Genomic DNA, 15,474 nt, shown 5'->3' on the forward strand with positions numbered 1-15,474 from the left:
TACATTAAAAATAGAATTAGAAGGAAATATACCGTACGTGTCACACAAGGGCCTCTCAGGGCCTCCAAAGTGTATTTTTAGAGTATTTTTCACAAACAACAATTTATTTCATCCTTTTTAGCCATCGGCACCGATATAGCTGGAATATATAAATCTTCCTACATGTGTAAAATATACATAAAAAATAAAATTGGAAGGGTATATGCCGTACGAGTCGCACAAGGGCCTCTCAGGGCCACCAAAGTGTAGTTTTCAGGGTACTTTTAAAAAACAACAATTTATTTACCCTCTTTGACCATTGGTACCGATATAGCTGGTATATAGGTATCTTCATACATGTGTATACTATACATTAAAAATATAATCGGAAGGAAATATACCGTACGAGTCTCACAAGGGTCTCTCAGGGCCTTTAAAGTGAAGTTTTCAGGGTACCTTTCACAAAAATTAATTTATTTCATCTTCATTGGCCATCGGCACCGATATAGATGGTATATATAAATCTTCCTTTATGTGTATACTATACATTAAAAATATAATTGGAAGGAAATATACCGTACGAGTCGCACAAGGGCCTCTCAGGGCCTCCAAAGTGTAGTTTTCAGGGTACCTTTCACAATTATTAATTTATTTCATCCTCATTGGCCATCGGCACCGATATAGCTGGTATATAGAAATCTTCCTACATGTGAATACTATACACTAAAAATATAATTTGAAGGAAATATACCGTACGTGTCACACAAGGGCCTCTCAGGGCCTCCAAAGTGTAGTTTTTCGAGTATTTTTCACAAACAACAATTTATTTCATACTTTTTGGCCATCGGTACCGATATCGCTGGTGTATAGAAATCTTCCTACATGTGTATACTATACATATAAAATATAATTGGAAGGAAATATGCCGTACGAGTCGCACAAGGGCCTCTTAGGGCCTCCAAAGTGTAGTTTTTAGGGTACCTTTCACAAAAATTAATTTATTTTACCCTTTTTGGCCATCGGCACCGATATAGCTGGTATATAGGAATCTTCCTACATGTGTATACTCTACATTAAAAATATAATCGGAAGGAAATATACCGTACGAGTCTCACAAGGGTCTCTCAGGGCCTCCAAAGTGTAGTTATCAGGGTACCTTTCACAAAAATTAATTTATTGCATCCGTTTTGGCCATCGCCACCGATATAGCTGGTACATAGAAATCTTCTTACATGTGTATACTATACATTAAAAATTTAATTGAAATGAAATATACCGTACGAGTCGCTCAAGGGCCTCTCGGGGCCTCCAAAGTGTAGTTTTCAGGGTACTTTTCACAAACAATGATTTATTTTACCCTCTTTGGCCATCCGTACCGAAATAGCTGGAATATATAAATCTTCCTACATGTGTATAATATACAAAAAATAAAATTGGAAGGGTGTATGCCGTACGAGTCGCACAAGGGCCTCTCAGGGCCTCCAAAGTGTATTTTTTCGAGTATTTTTCACAAACATCAATTTATTTCATCCTTTTTGCCATCGGTACCGATATAGCTAGTATATAGAAATTTTCCTACATGTGTATTATATACATAAAAGATAAAATTGGAAGGGTATATGCCGTACGATTCGCACAAGGGCCTCTCAGGGCCTCCAAAGTGTAGTTTTTCGAGTATTTTTCACAAACATTTTTATTTCATCCTTTTTGGCCATCGGTACCGATATAGCTGGTATATATAAATCTTCCTACATGTGTATACTATACATTAAAAATATAATTGGAAGGAAATATACCGTACGAGTCTCACAAGGTTCTCTCAGGGCCTCCAAAGTGAAGTTTTCAGGGTACCTTTCCCAAAAATTAATTTATTTCATCCTTATTGGCCATCGGCACCAATATAGCTTGTATATAGGAATCTTCCTACATGTGTATACTATACATTAAAAATATAATTGGAAGGAAATATACCGTACGAGTCTCACAAGGGTCTCTCAGGTCCTCCAAAGTGTAGTTTTCAGGGTACCTTTCACAAACAACAATTTACTTTAACGCACTTTGGCTATCGGCACCGATATAGCTGGTACATAGAAATCTTCCTACATGTGTATACTATACTTTAAAAATATAATTGAAATGAAATATACCGTACGAGTCGCACAAGGGCCTCTCAGGGCCTCCAAAGTGTAGTTTTTAGGGTACCTTTCACAAAAATTAATTTATTTTACCCACTTTGGCCTTCGGCACCGATATAGCTGGTATATAGGAATCTTCCTACATGTGTATACTATACATTAAAAATATAATCGGATGGAAATATACCGTACGAGTTTCACAAGGGTCTCTCAGGGCCTCCAAAGTGTAGTTATCAGGGTACCTTTCACAAAAAGTAATTTATTGCATCCTCTTTGGCCATCGCCACCGATATAGCTGGTATATAGGAATCTTTCTTCATGTGTATACTATACAATAAAAATATAATTGGAAGGAAATATGCCGTACGAGTCGCACAAGGGCCTCTCAGGACCTCCAAAGTGTAGTTTTCAGGGTACCTTTCACAAAAATTAATTTATTTCATCCGTTTTGGCCATCGGCACCGATCTAGCTGGTACATAGAAATCTTCCTACATGTGTATACTATACATTTAAAATATAATTGGAAGGAAATATGCCGTACGAGTCGCACAAGGGCCTCTCAGGGCCTCCAAAGTGTAGTTTTCAGGGTACTTTTCAAAAACAAAAATTTATTTACCCTCTTTGACCATTGGTACCGATATAGCTGGTATAAAGGGATCTTCATACATGTGTATACTATACATTAAAAATATAATCGGAAGGAAATATACCGTACGAATCTCACAAGGGTCTCTCAGGGCCTTTAAAGTGAAGTTTTCAGGGTACCTTTCACAAAAATTAATTTATTTCATCTTCATTGGCCATCGGCACCGATATAGATGGTATATAAAAATCTTCCTTCATGTGTATAGTATACATTAAAAATAGAATTAGAAGGAAATATACCGTACGTGTCACACAAGGGCCTCTCAGGGCCTCCAAAGTGTAGTTTGTAGAGTATTTTTCACAAAAAACAATTTATTTCATCCTTTTTGGCCATCGGTACCGATATAGATGGTATATAGAAATCTTCCTACATGTGTATACTATACAATAAAAAAATAATTGTAAGGAAATAAACCGTACGAGACGCACAAAGGCCACTCAGGGCCACCAAAGTATAGTTTTCAGGGTACCTTTCACAAACAACAATTTATTTTACGCACTTTGGCCATCGGCACCGATATAGCTTGTATATAGGAATCTTCCTACATGTGTATACTATACATTAAAAATATAATTGGAAGGAAATATACCGTACGAGTCTCACAAGGGTCTCTCAGGGCCTCCAAAGTGTAGTTTTCAGGGAACCTTTCACAAAAATTAATTTATTTTATCCTCATTGGCCATCGGCACCGATATAGATGGTATATAGACATCTTCCTACATGTGTATAGTATACAATAAAAATATAATTGGAAGGAAAGATGCCGTACGAGTCGCACAAGGGCCTCTTAGGGCCTCCAAAGTGTAGTTTTCAGGGTACCTTTCACAAAAATTAATTTATTTCATCCTCATTTGCCATCGGCACCGATATAGCTGGTATAATGAAATCTTCCTACATGTGTATAGTATACATAAAAATAGAAATAAAAGGAAATATGCTGTACGAGTCGCACAAGGGCCTCTCAGGTCCTCCAAAGTGTAGTTTTCAGGGTACCTTTTACAAACAACAATTTACTTTAACGCATTTTAGCCATCGGCACCGATATAGATGGTACATAGAAATCTTCCTACATGTGTATACTATACATTTTAAATATAATTGAAATGAAATATACCGTACGAGTCGCACAAGGGCATCTCAGGGCCTCCAAAGTGTAGTTTTTAGGGTACCTATCACAAAAATTAATTTATTTTACCCACTTTGGCCATCGGCACCGATATAGCTGGTACATAGAAATCTTTATACATGTGTATACTATACATTAAAAATTTAATTGAAATGAAATATACCGTACGAGTCGCACAAGGGCCTCTCAGGGCCTCCTTAGTGTTGTTTTTCGAGTATTTTTCACAAACATCAATTTATTTCATCCTTTTTGCCATCGGTACCGATATAGCTGGTACATAGAATTCTTCCTACATGTGTATACTATACATTAAAATTATAATTGGAAGGAAATATGCCGTACGAGTCGCACAAGGGCCTCTCAGGGCCTTCAAAGTGTAGTTTTCAGGGTACCTTTCACAAAAATTAATTTATTTTATCCTCATTGGCCATCGGCACCGATATAGATGGTAGATAGAAATCTGCCTACATGTGTATAGTATACATTAAAAATAGAATTAGAAGGAAATATACCGTACGAGTCGCACAAGGACCTCTCAGGCTTTGGCCATCGGCACCGATATAGCTGGTACATAGAAATCTTCCTACATGTGTATACTATACATTAAAAATATTATTGTAAGGAAATAAACTGTACGAGACGCACAAAGGCCTCTCAGGGCCTCCAAAGTGTATTTTTCAGGGTACCTTTCACAAAAATTAATTTATTTCATCCTCATTGGCCATCGGCACCGATATAGTTGGTATATAGAAATCTTCCTACATGTGTATAGTATACATTAAAAATATAATTGGAAGGAAATATGGCGTACGAGTCGCACAAGGGCCTCTCAGTGCCTCCAAAGTGTAGTTTTCAGGGTACATTTCACAAAAATTAATTTATTGCATCCTCTTTGGCCATCGGCACCGATATATCTGCTATATAGAAATCTTCCTACATGTGTATACTATACATTAAAAATATAATCGGAAGGAAATATACCGTACGAGTTTCACAAGGGTCTCTCAGGGCCTCCAAAGTGTATTTTTCAGGGTACCTTTCCCAAAAATTAATTTATTTCATCCGTTTTGGCCATCGGCACCGATCTAGCTGGTACATAGAAATCTTCCTACATATGTATACTATACATTAAAAATTTAATTGAAATGAAATATACCGTACGAGTCGCACAAGGGCCTCTCGGAGCCTCCAAAGTGTAGTTTTCAGGGTACTTTTCACAAACAAAGATTTATTTCACCCTCTTTGGCCATCCGTACCAAAATAGCTGGAATATATAAATCTTCCTACATGTGTATAATATACATAAAAAATAAAATTGGAAGGGTATATGCCGTACGAGTCGCACAAGGGCCTCTCAGGGCCTCCAAAGTGTAGTTTTTCGAGTATTTTTCACAAACATCAATTTATTTCATCCTTTTTGCCATCGGTACCGATATAGCTGGTATATAGAAATTTTCCTACATGTGTATACTATACATTTAAAATATAATTGAAAGGAAATATGCCGTACGAGTCGCACAAGGGCCTCTCAGGGCCTCCAAAGTGTAGTTTTCAGGGTACTTTTCAAAAACAACAATTTATTTACCCTCTTTGACCATTGGTACCGATAAAGCTGGTATAAAGGGATCTTCATACATGTGTATACTATACATTAAAAATATAATCGGAAGGAAATATACCGTACGAGTCTCACAAGGGTCTCTCAGGGCCTCCAAAGTGTAGTTATCAGGGTACCTTTCACAAAAATTAATTTATTGCATCCGTTTTGGCCATCGCCACCGATATAGCTGGTACATAGAAATCTTCTTACATGTGTATACTATACATTAAAAATTAAATTGAAATGAAATATACCGTACGAGTCGCTCAAGGGCCTCTCGGGGCCTCCAAAGTGTAGTTTTCAGGGTACTTTTCACAAACAATGATTTATTTTACCCTCTCTGGCCATCCGTACCGAAATAGCTGGAATATATAAATCTTCCTACATGTGTATAATATACATAAAAAATAAAATTGGAAGGGTATATGCCGTACGAGTCGCACAAGGGCCTCTCAGGGCCTCCAAAGTGTAGTTTTTCGAGTATTTTTCACAAACATCAATTTATTTCATCCTTTTTGCCATCGGTACCGATATAGCTGGTATATAGAAATTTTCCTACATGTGTATTATATACATAAAAAATAAAATTGGAAGGGTATAAGGCGTACGATTCGCACAAGGGCCTCTCAGGGCCACCAAAGTGTAGTTTTTCGAGTATTTTTCACAAACAACATTTTATTTCATCCTTTTTGGCCATCGGTACCGATATAGCTGGTATATATAAATCTTCCTACATGTGTATACTATACATTAAAAATATAATTGGAAGGAAATATACCGTACGAGTCTCACAAGGGTCTCTCAGGGCCTCCAAAGTGAAGTTTTCAGGGTACCTTTCACAAAAATTAATTTATTTCATCCTTATTGGCCATCGGCACCAATATAGCTTGTATATAGGAATCTTCCTACATGTGTATACTATACATTAAAAATATAATTGGAAGGAAATATACCGTACGAGTCTCACAAGTGTCTCTCAGGGCCTCCAAAGTGTAGTTTTCAGGGAACCTTTCACAAAAATTAATTTATTTTATCCTCATTGGCCATCGGCACCGATATAGCTGGTATATTAAAATCTTCCTACATGTGTATACTATACATTAAAAATATAATTGGAAGGAAATATGCAGTACGAGTCGCACAAGGGCCTCTCAGGGCCTCCAAAGTGTAGATTTCAGGGTACCTTTCACAAACAACAATTTACTTTAACGCATTTTGGCCATCGGCACCGATATAGCTGGTACATAGAAATTTTCCTACATGTGTATACTATACATTAAAATTATAATTGGAAGGAAATATGCCGTACGAGTCGCACAAGGGCCTCTCAGGGCCTTCAAAGTTTAGTTTTCAGGGTACCTTTCACAAAAATTAATTTATTTTACCCACTTTGGCCATCGGCACCGATATAGCTGGTATATAGGAATCTTCCTACATGTGTATACTCTACATTAAAAATATAATCGGAAGGAAATATACCGTACAAGTCTCACAAGGGTCTCTCAGGGCCTCCAAAGTGTAGTTATCAGGGTACCTTTCACAAAAATTAATTTATTGCATCCGTTTTGGCCATCGCCACCGATATAGCTGGTACATAGAAATCTTCTTACATGTGTATACTATACATTAAAAATTTAATTGAAATGAAATATACCGTACGAGTCGCTCAAGGGCCTCTCGGGGCCTCCAAAGTGTAGTTTTCAGGGTACTTTTCACAAACTATGATTTATTTTACCCTCTCTGGCCATCCGTACCGAAATAGCTGGAATATATAAATCTTCCTACATGTGTATAATATACATAAAAAATAAAATTGGAAGGGTATATGCCGTACGAGTCGCACAAGGGCCTCTCAGGGCCTCCAAAGTGTAGTTTTTCGAGAATGTTTCACAAACATCAATTTATTTCATCCTTTTTGCCATCGGTACCGATATAGCTGGTATATAGAAATTTTCCTACATGTGTATTATATACATAAAAAATAAAATTGGAAGGGTATATGCCGTACGATTCGCACAAGGGCCTCTCAGGGCCTCCAAAGTGTAGTTTTTCGAGTATTTTTCACAAACAACATTTTATTTCATCCTTTTTGGCCATCGGTACCGATATAGCTGGTATATATAAATCTTCCTAGATGTGTATACTATACATTAAAATATAATTGGAAGGAAATATACCGTACGAGTCTCACAAGGGTCTCTCAGGGCCTCCAAAGTGAAGTTTTCAGGGTACCTTTCACAAAAATTAATTTATTTCATCCTTATTGGCCATCGGCACCGATATAGCTGGTATATTGAAATCTTCCTACATGTGTATACTATACATTAAAAATATAATTGGAAGGAAATATGCAGTACGAGTCGCACAAGGGCCTCTCAGGGCCTCCAAAGTGTAGATTTCAGGGTACCTTTCACAAACAACAATTTACTTTAACGCATTTTGGCCATCGGCACCGATATAGCTGGTATATATAAATCTTCCTACATGTGTATACTATACATAAAAAATAAAATTGGAAGGGTATATGCCGTACGAGTCGCACAAGGGCCTCTCAGGGCCTCCAAAGTATAGTTTTTCGAGTATTTTTCACAATGATCAATTTATTTCATCCTTTTTGCCATCGGTACCGATATAGCTGGTATATAGAAATTTTCCTACATGTGTATACTATACATTAAAAATATAATTGGAAGGAAATATGCCGTACGAGTCACACAAGGGCCTCTCAGGGCCTCCAAAGTGTAGTTTTTGGAGTATTTTTCACAAACAACAATTTATTTCATCCTTTTTGGCCATCGGTACTGATATAGCTGGTATATAGAAATCGTTCTACATGTGTATACTATATTTTAAAAATATAATTGGAAGGAAATATGCCGTACGAGTCGCACAAGGGCCTCTCAGGGCCACCAAAGTGTAGTTTTCAGGGTACTTTTAAAAAACAACAATTTATTTACCCTCTTTGACCATTGGTACCGATATAGCTGGTATATAGGTATCTTCATACATGTGTATACTATACATTAAAAATATAATCGGAAGGAAATATACCGTACGAGTCTCACAAGGGTCTCTCAAGGCCTTTAAAGTGAAGTTTTCAGGGTACCTTTCACAAAAATTAATTTATTTCATCTTCATTTGCCATCGGCACCGATATAGATGGTATATAGAAATCTTCCCTCATGTGTATAGTATACATTAAAAATAGAATTAGAAGGAAATATACCGTACGTGTCACACAAGGGCCTCTCAGGTCCTCCAAAGTGTAGTTTTTAGAGTATTTTTCACAAACAACAATTTATTTCATCCTTTTTGGCCATCGGCACCGATATAGCTGGAATATATAAATCTTCCTACATGTGTATAATATACATAAAAAATAAAATTGGAAGGAAAAAATGCCGTACGAGTCGCACAAGGGCCTCTCAGGGCCTTCAAAGTGTAGTTTTCAGGGTACCTTTCACAAACAACAATTTATTTTACGCACTTTGGCCATCGGCATCGATATAGCTTGTATATAGGAATCTTCTTAAATGTGTATACTATACATTAAAAAAATAATTGGAAAGAAATATGCTGTACGAGTCTCACAAGGGTCTCTTAGGGCCTCCAAAGTGTAGTTTTCATGATACCTTTCACAAAAATTTATTTATTTTATCCTTATTGGCCATCGGCACCGATATAGCTTGTATATAGGAATCTTCCTACATGTGTATACTATACATTAAAAATATAATTGGAAGGAAATATACCGTACGAGTCTCACAAGGGTCTCTCAGGGCCTCCAAAGTGTAGTTTTCAGGGAACCTTTCACAAAAATTAATTTATTTCATCCTCATTGGCCATCGGCACCGATATAGATGGTATATAGATATCTTCCTACATGTGTATAGTATACATTAAAAATAGAATTAGAAGGAAATATACCGTACGAGTCGCACAAGGGCCTCTCAGGCTTTGGCCATAGGCACCGATATAGCTGGTACATAGAAATCTTCCTACATGTGTATACTATACATTAAAAATATAATTGTAAGGAAATAAACCGTACGAGACGCACAAAGGCCTCTCAGGGCCTCCAAAGTGTATTTTTCAGAGTACCTTTTACAAATATTAATTTATTTCATCCTCATTGGCCATCGGCACCGATATAGTTGGTATATAGAAATCTTCCTACATGTGTATAGTATACATTAAAAATAGAATTGAAAGGAAATATACCGTACGAGTCGCACAAGGGCCTCTCAGGGCCTCCAAATTGTAGTTTTCAGGGTACCTTTCACAAAAATTAATTTATTTCATCCTCATTGGCCATCGGCACCGATATATATGGTATATAGAAATCTTTCTACATGTGTATAGTATACATTAAAAATATAATTGGAAGGAAATATGGCGTACGAGTCGCACAAGGGCCTCTCAGTGCCTCCAAAGTGTAGTTTTCAGGGTACCTTTCACAAAATATAATTTATTTCATCCTCTTTGGCCATCGGCACCGATATAGCTGGTATATAGAAATCTTCCTACATGTGTATACTATACATTAAAAATATATTTGTAAGGAAATATACCGTACGAGTCGCACAAGGGCCTCTCAGGGCCTCCAAAGTGTAGTTTTCAGGGTACCTTTAACAAAAATTAATTTATTTCATCCTCATTGGCCATCGGCACCGATATAGCTGGTATATAGAAATCTTCCTACATGTGTATACTATACATTAAAAATATAATTGGAAGGAAATATACCGTACGTGTCACACAAGGGCCTCTCAGGGCCTCCAAAGTGTAGTTTTTCGAGTATTTTTCACAAACATCAATTTATTTCATCCTTTTTGCCATCGGTACCGATAAAGCTGGTATATAGAAATTTTCCTACATGTGTATACTATACATTAAAAATATTATTGGATGGAAATATGCCGTACGAGTCGCACAAGGGCCTCTCAGGGCCTCCAAAGTGTAGTTTTCATGGTACTTTTCACAAACAACAATTTATTTACCCTCTTTGGCTATTGGTACCGATATAGCTTGTATATAGGAATCTTCTTACATGTGTATACTATACAATAAAAATATAATTGGAAGGAAATATGCCGTACGAGTCGCACAAGGGCCTATCAGGACATCCAAAGTGTAGTTTTCAGGGTACCTTTCACAAAAATTAATTTATTTCATCCGTTTTGGCCATCGGCACCGAAATAGCTGGTACATAAAAATCTTCCTACATGTGTATACTATACATTAAAAATTTAATTAAAATGAAATATACAGTACGAGTCGCACAAGGGCCTCTCGGGTCCTCCAAAGTGTAGTTTTCAGGGTACTTTTCACAAACAAAGATTTATTTCATTCTTTTTGGCCATCGGAACCGATATAGCTGGAATATATAAATCTTCCTACATGTGTATTATATACATAAAAAATAAAATTGGAAGGGTATATGCCGTACGAGTCGCACAAGGGCCTCTCAGGTCCTCCAAAGTGAAGTTTTCAGGGTACCTTTCACAAATATTAATTTATTTCATCCGTTTTGGCCATCGGCACCGATATAGATGGTATGTAGAAATCTTTCTTCATGTGTATAGTATACATTAAAAATAGAATTAGAAGGAAATATACCGTACGTGTCACACAAGGGCCTCTCAGGGCCTCCAAAGTGTATTTTTAGAGTATTTTTCACAAACAACAATTTATTTCATCCTTTTTAGCCATCGGCACCGATATAGCTGGAATATATAAATCTTCCTACATGTGTAAAATATACATAAAAAATAAAATTGGAAGGGTATATGCCGTACGAGTCGCACAAGGGCCTCTCAGGGCCACCAAAGTGTAGTTTTCAGGGTACTTTTAAAAAACAACAATTTATTTACCCTCTTTGACCATTGGTACCGATATAGCTGGTATATAGGTATCTTCATACATGTGTATACTATACATTAAAAATATAATCGGAAGGAAATATACCGTACGAGTCTCACAAGGGACTCTCAGGGCCTTTAAAGTGAAGTTTTCAGGGTACCTTTCACAAAAATTAATTTATTTCATCTTCATTGGCCATCGGCACCGATATAGATGGTATATATAAATCTTCCTTTATGTGTATACTATACATTAAAAATATAATTGGAAGGAAATATACCGTACGAGTCGCACAAGGGCCTCTCAGGGCCTCCAAAGTGTAGTTTTCAGGGTACCTTTCACAATTATTAATTTATTTCATCCTCATTGGCCATCGGCACCGATATAGCTGGTATATAGAAATCTTCCTACATGTGAATACTATACACTAAAAATATAATTTGAAGGAAATATACCGTACGTGTCACACAAGGGCCTCTCAGGGCCTCCAAAGTGTAGTTTTTCGAGTATTTTTCACAAACAACAATTTATTTCATACTTTTTGGCCATCGGTACCGATATCGCTGGTGTATAGAAATCTTCCTACATGTGTATACTATACATATAAAATATAATTGGAAGGAAATATGCCGTACGAGTCGCACAAGGGCCTCTTAGGGCCTCCAAAGTGTAGTTTTTAGGGTACCTTTCACAAAAATTAATTTATTTTACCCTTTTTGGCCATCGGCACCGATATAGCTGGTATATAGGAATCTTCCTACATGTGTATACTCTACATTAAAAATATAATCGGAAGGAAATATACCGTACGAGTCTCACAAGGGTCTCTCAGGGCCTCCAAAGTGTAGTTATCAGGGTACCTTTCACAAAAATTAATTTATTGCATCCGTTTTGGCCATCGCCACCGATATAGCTGGTACATAGAAATCTTCTTACATGTGTATACTATACATTAAAAATTTAATTGAAATGAAATATACCGTACGAGTCGCTCAAGGGCCTCTCGGGGCCTCCAAAGTGTAGTTTTCAGGGTACTTTTCACAAACAATGATTTATTTTACCCTCTTTGGCCATCCGTACCGAAATAGCTGGAATATATAAATCTTCCTACATGTGTATAATATACAAAAAATAAAATTGGAAGGGTGTATGCCGTACGAGTCGCACAAGGGCCTCTCAGGGCCTCCAAAGTGTATTTTTTCGAGTATTTTTCACAAACATCAATTTATTTCATCCTTTTTGCCATCGGTACCGATATAGCTAGTATATAGAAGTTTTCCTACATGTGTATTATATACATAAAAGATAAAATTGGAAGGGTATATGCCGTACGATTCGCACAAGGGCCTCTCAGGGCCTCCAAAGTGTAGTTTTTCGAGTATTTTTCACAAACATTTTATTTCATCCTTTTTGGCCATCGGTACCGATATAGCTGGTATATATAATCTTCCTACATGTGTATACTATACATTAAAAATATAATTGGAAGGAAATATACCGTACGAGTCTCACAAGGTTCTCTCAGGGCCTCCAAAGTGAAGTTTTCAGGGTACCTTTCCCAAAAATTAATTTATTTCATCCTTATTGGCCATCGGCACCAATATAGCTTGTATATAGGAATCTTCCTACATGTGTATACTATACATTAAAAATATAATTGGAAGGAAATATACCGTACGAGTCTCACAAGGGTCTCTCAGGTCCTCCAAAGTGTAGTTTTCAGGGTACCTTTCACAAACAACAATTTACTTTAACGCACTTTGGCTATCGGCACCGATATAGCTGGTACATAGAAATCTTCCTACATGTGTATACTATACTTTAAAAATATAATTGAAATGAAATATACCGTACGAGTCGCACAAGGGCCTCTCAGGGCCTCCAAAGTGTAGTTTTTAGGGTACCTTTCACAAAAATTAATTTATTTTACCCACTTTGGCCTTCGGCACCGATATAGCTGGTATATAGGAATCTTCCTACATGTGTATACTATACATTAAAAATATAATCGGATGGAAATATACCGTACGAGTTTCACAAGGGTCTCTCAGGGCCTCCAAAGTGTAGTTATCAGGGTACCTTTCACAAAAAGTAATTTATTGCATCCTCTTTGGCCATCGCCACCGATCTAGCTGGTACATAGAAATCTTCCTACATATGTATACTATACATTTAAAATATAATTGAAAGGAAATATGCCGTACGAGTCGCACAAGGGCCTCTCAGGGCCTCCAAAGTGTAGTTTTCAGGGTACTTTTCAAAAACAACAATTTATTTACCCTCTTTGACCATTGGTACCGATAAAGCTGGTATAAAGGGATCTTCATACATGTGTATACTATACATTAAAAATATAATCGGAAGGAAATATACCGTACGAGTCTCACAAGGGTCTCTCAGGGCCTCCAAAGTGTAGTTATCAGGGTACCTTTCACAAAAATTAATTTATTGCATCCGTTTTGGCCATCGCCACCGATATAGCTGGTACATAGAAATCTTCTTACATGTGTATACTATACATTAAAAATTAAATTGAAATGAAATATACCGTACGAGTCGCTCAAGGGCCTCTCGGGGCCTCCAAAGTGTAGTTTTCAGGGTACTTTTCACAAACAATGATTTATTTTACCCTCTCTGGCCATCCGTACCGAAATAGCTGGAATATATAAATCTTCCTACATGTGTATAATATACATAAAAAATAAAATTGGAAGGGTGTATGCCGTACGAGTCGCACAAGGGCCTCTCAGGGCCTCCAAAGTGTAGTTTTTCGAGTATTATTCACAAACATCAATTTATTTCATCCTTTTTGCCATCGGTACCGATATAGCTGGTATATAGAAATTTTCCTACATGTGTATTATATACATAAAAAATAAAATTGGAAGGGTATAAGGCGTACGATTCGCACAAGGGCCTCTCAGGGCCACCAAAGTGTAGTTTTTCGAGTATTTTTCACAAACAACATTTTATTTCATCCTTTTTGGCCATCGGTACCGATATAGCTGGTATATATAAATCTTCCTACATGTGTATACTATACATTAAAAATATAATTGGAAGGAAATATACCGTACGAGTCTCACAAGGGTCTCTCAGGGCCTCCAAAGTGAAGTTTTCAGGGTACCTTTCACAAAAATTAATTTATTTCATCCTTATTGGCCATCGGCACCAATATAGCTTGTATATAGGAATCTTCCTACATGTGTATACTATACATTAAAAATATAATTGGAAGGAAATATACCGTACGAGTCTCACAAGTGTCTCTCAGGGCCTCCAAAGTGTAGTTTTCAGGGAACCTTTCACAAAAATTAATTTATTTTATCCTCATTGGCCATCGGCACCGATATAGCTGGTATATTAAAATCTTCCTACATGTGTATACTATACATTAAAAATATAATTGGAAGGAAATATGCAGTACGAGTCGCACAAGGGCCTCTCAGGGCCTCCAAAGTGTAGATTTCAGGGTACCTTTCACAAACAACAATTTACTTTAACGCATTTTGGCCATCGGCACCGATATAGCTGGTACATAGAAATTTTCCTACATGTGTATACTATACATTAAAATTATAATTGGAAGGAAATATGCCGTACGAGTCGCACAAGGGCCTCTCAGGGCCTTCAAAGTTTAGTTTTCAGGGTACCTTTCACAAAAATTAATTTATTTTACCCACTTTGGCCATCGGCACCGATATAGCTGGTATATAGGAATCTTCCTACATGTGTATACTCTACATTAAAAATATAATCGGAAGGAAATATACCGTACAAGTCTCACAAGGGTCTCTCAGGGCCTCCAAAGTGTAGTTATCAGGGTACCTTTCACAAAAATTAATTTATTGCATCCGTTTTGGCCATCGCCACCGATATAGCTGGTACATAGAAATCTTCTTACATGTGTATACTATACATTAAAAATTTAATTGAAATGAAATATACCGTACGAGTCGCTCAAGGGCCTCTCGGGGCCTCCAAAGTGTAGTTTTCAGGGTACTTTTCACAAACTATGATTTATTTTACCCTCTCTGGCCATCCGTACCGAAATAGCTGGAATATATAAATCTTCCTACATGTGTATAATATACATAAAAAATAAAATTGGAAGGGTATATGCCG

Source organism: Bacillus rossius, chromosome 17 (assembly GCF_032445375.1).
Source record: "Bacillus rossius redtenbacheri isolate Brsri chromosome 17, Brsri_v3, whole genome shotgun sequence".
Classification (NCBI taxonomy): Eukaryota; Metazoa; Arthropoda; class Insecta; order Phasmatodea; family Bacillidae; genus Bacillus; species Bacillus rossius.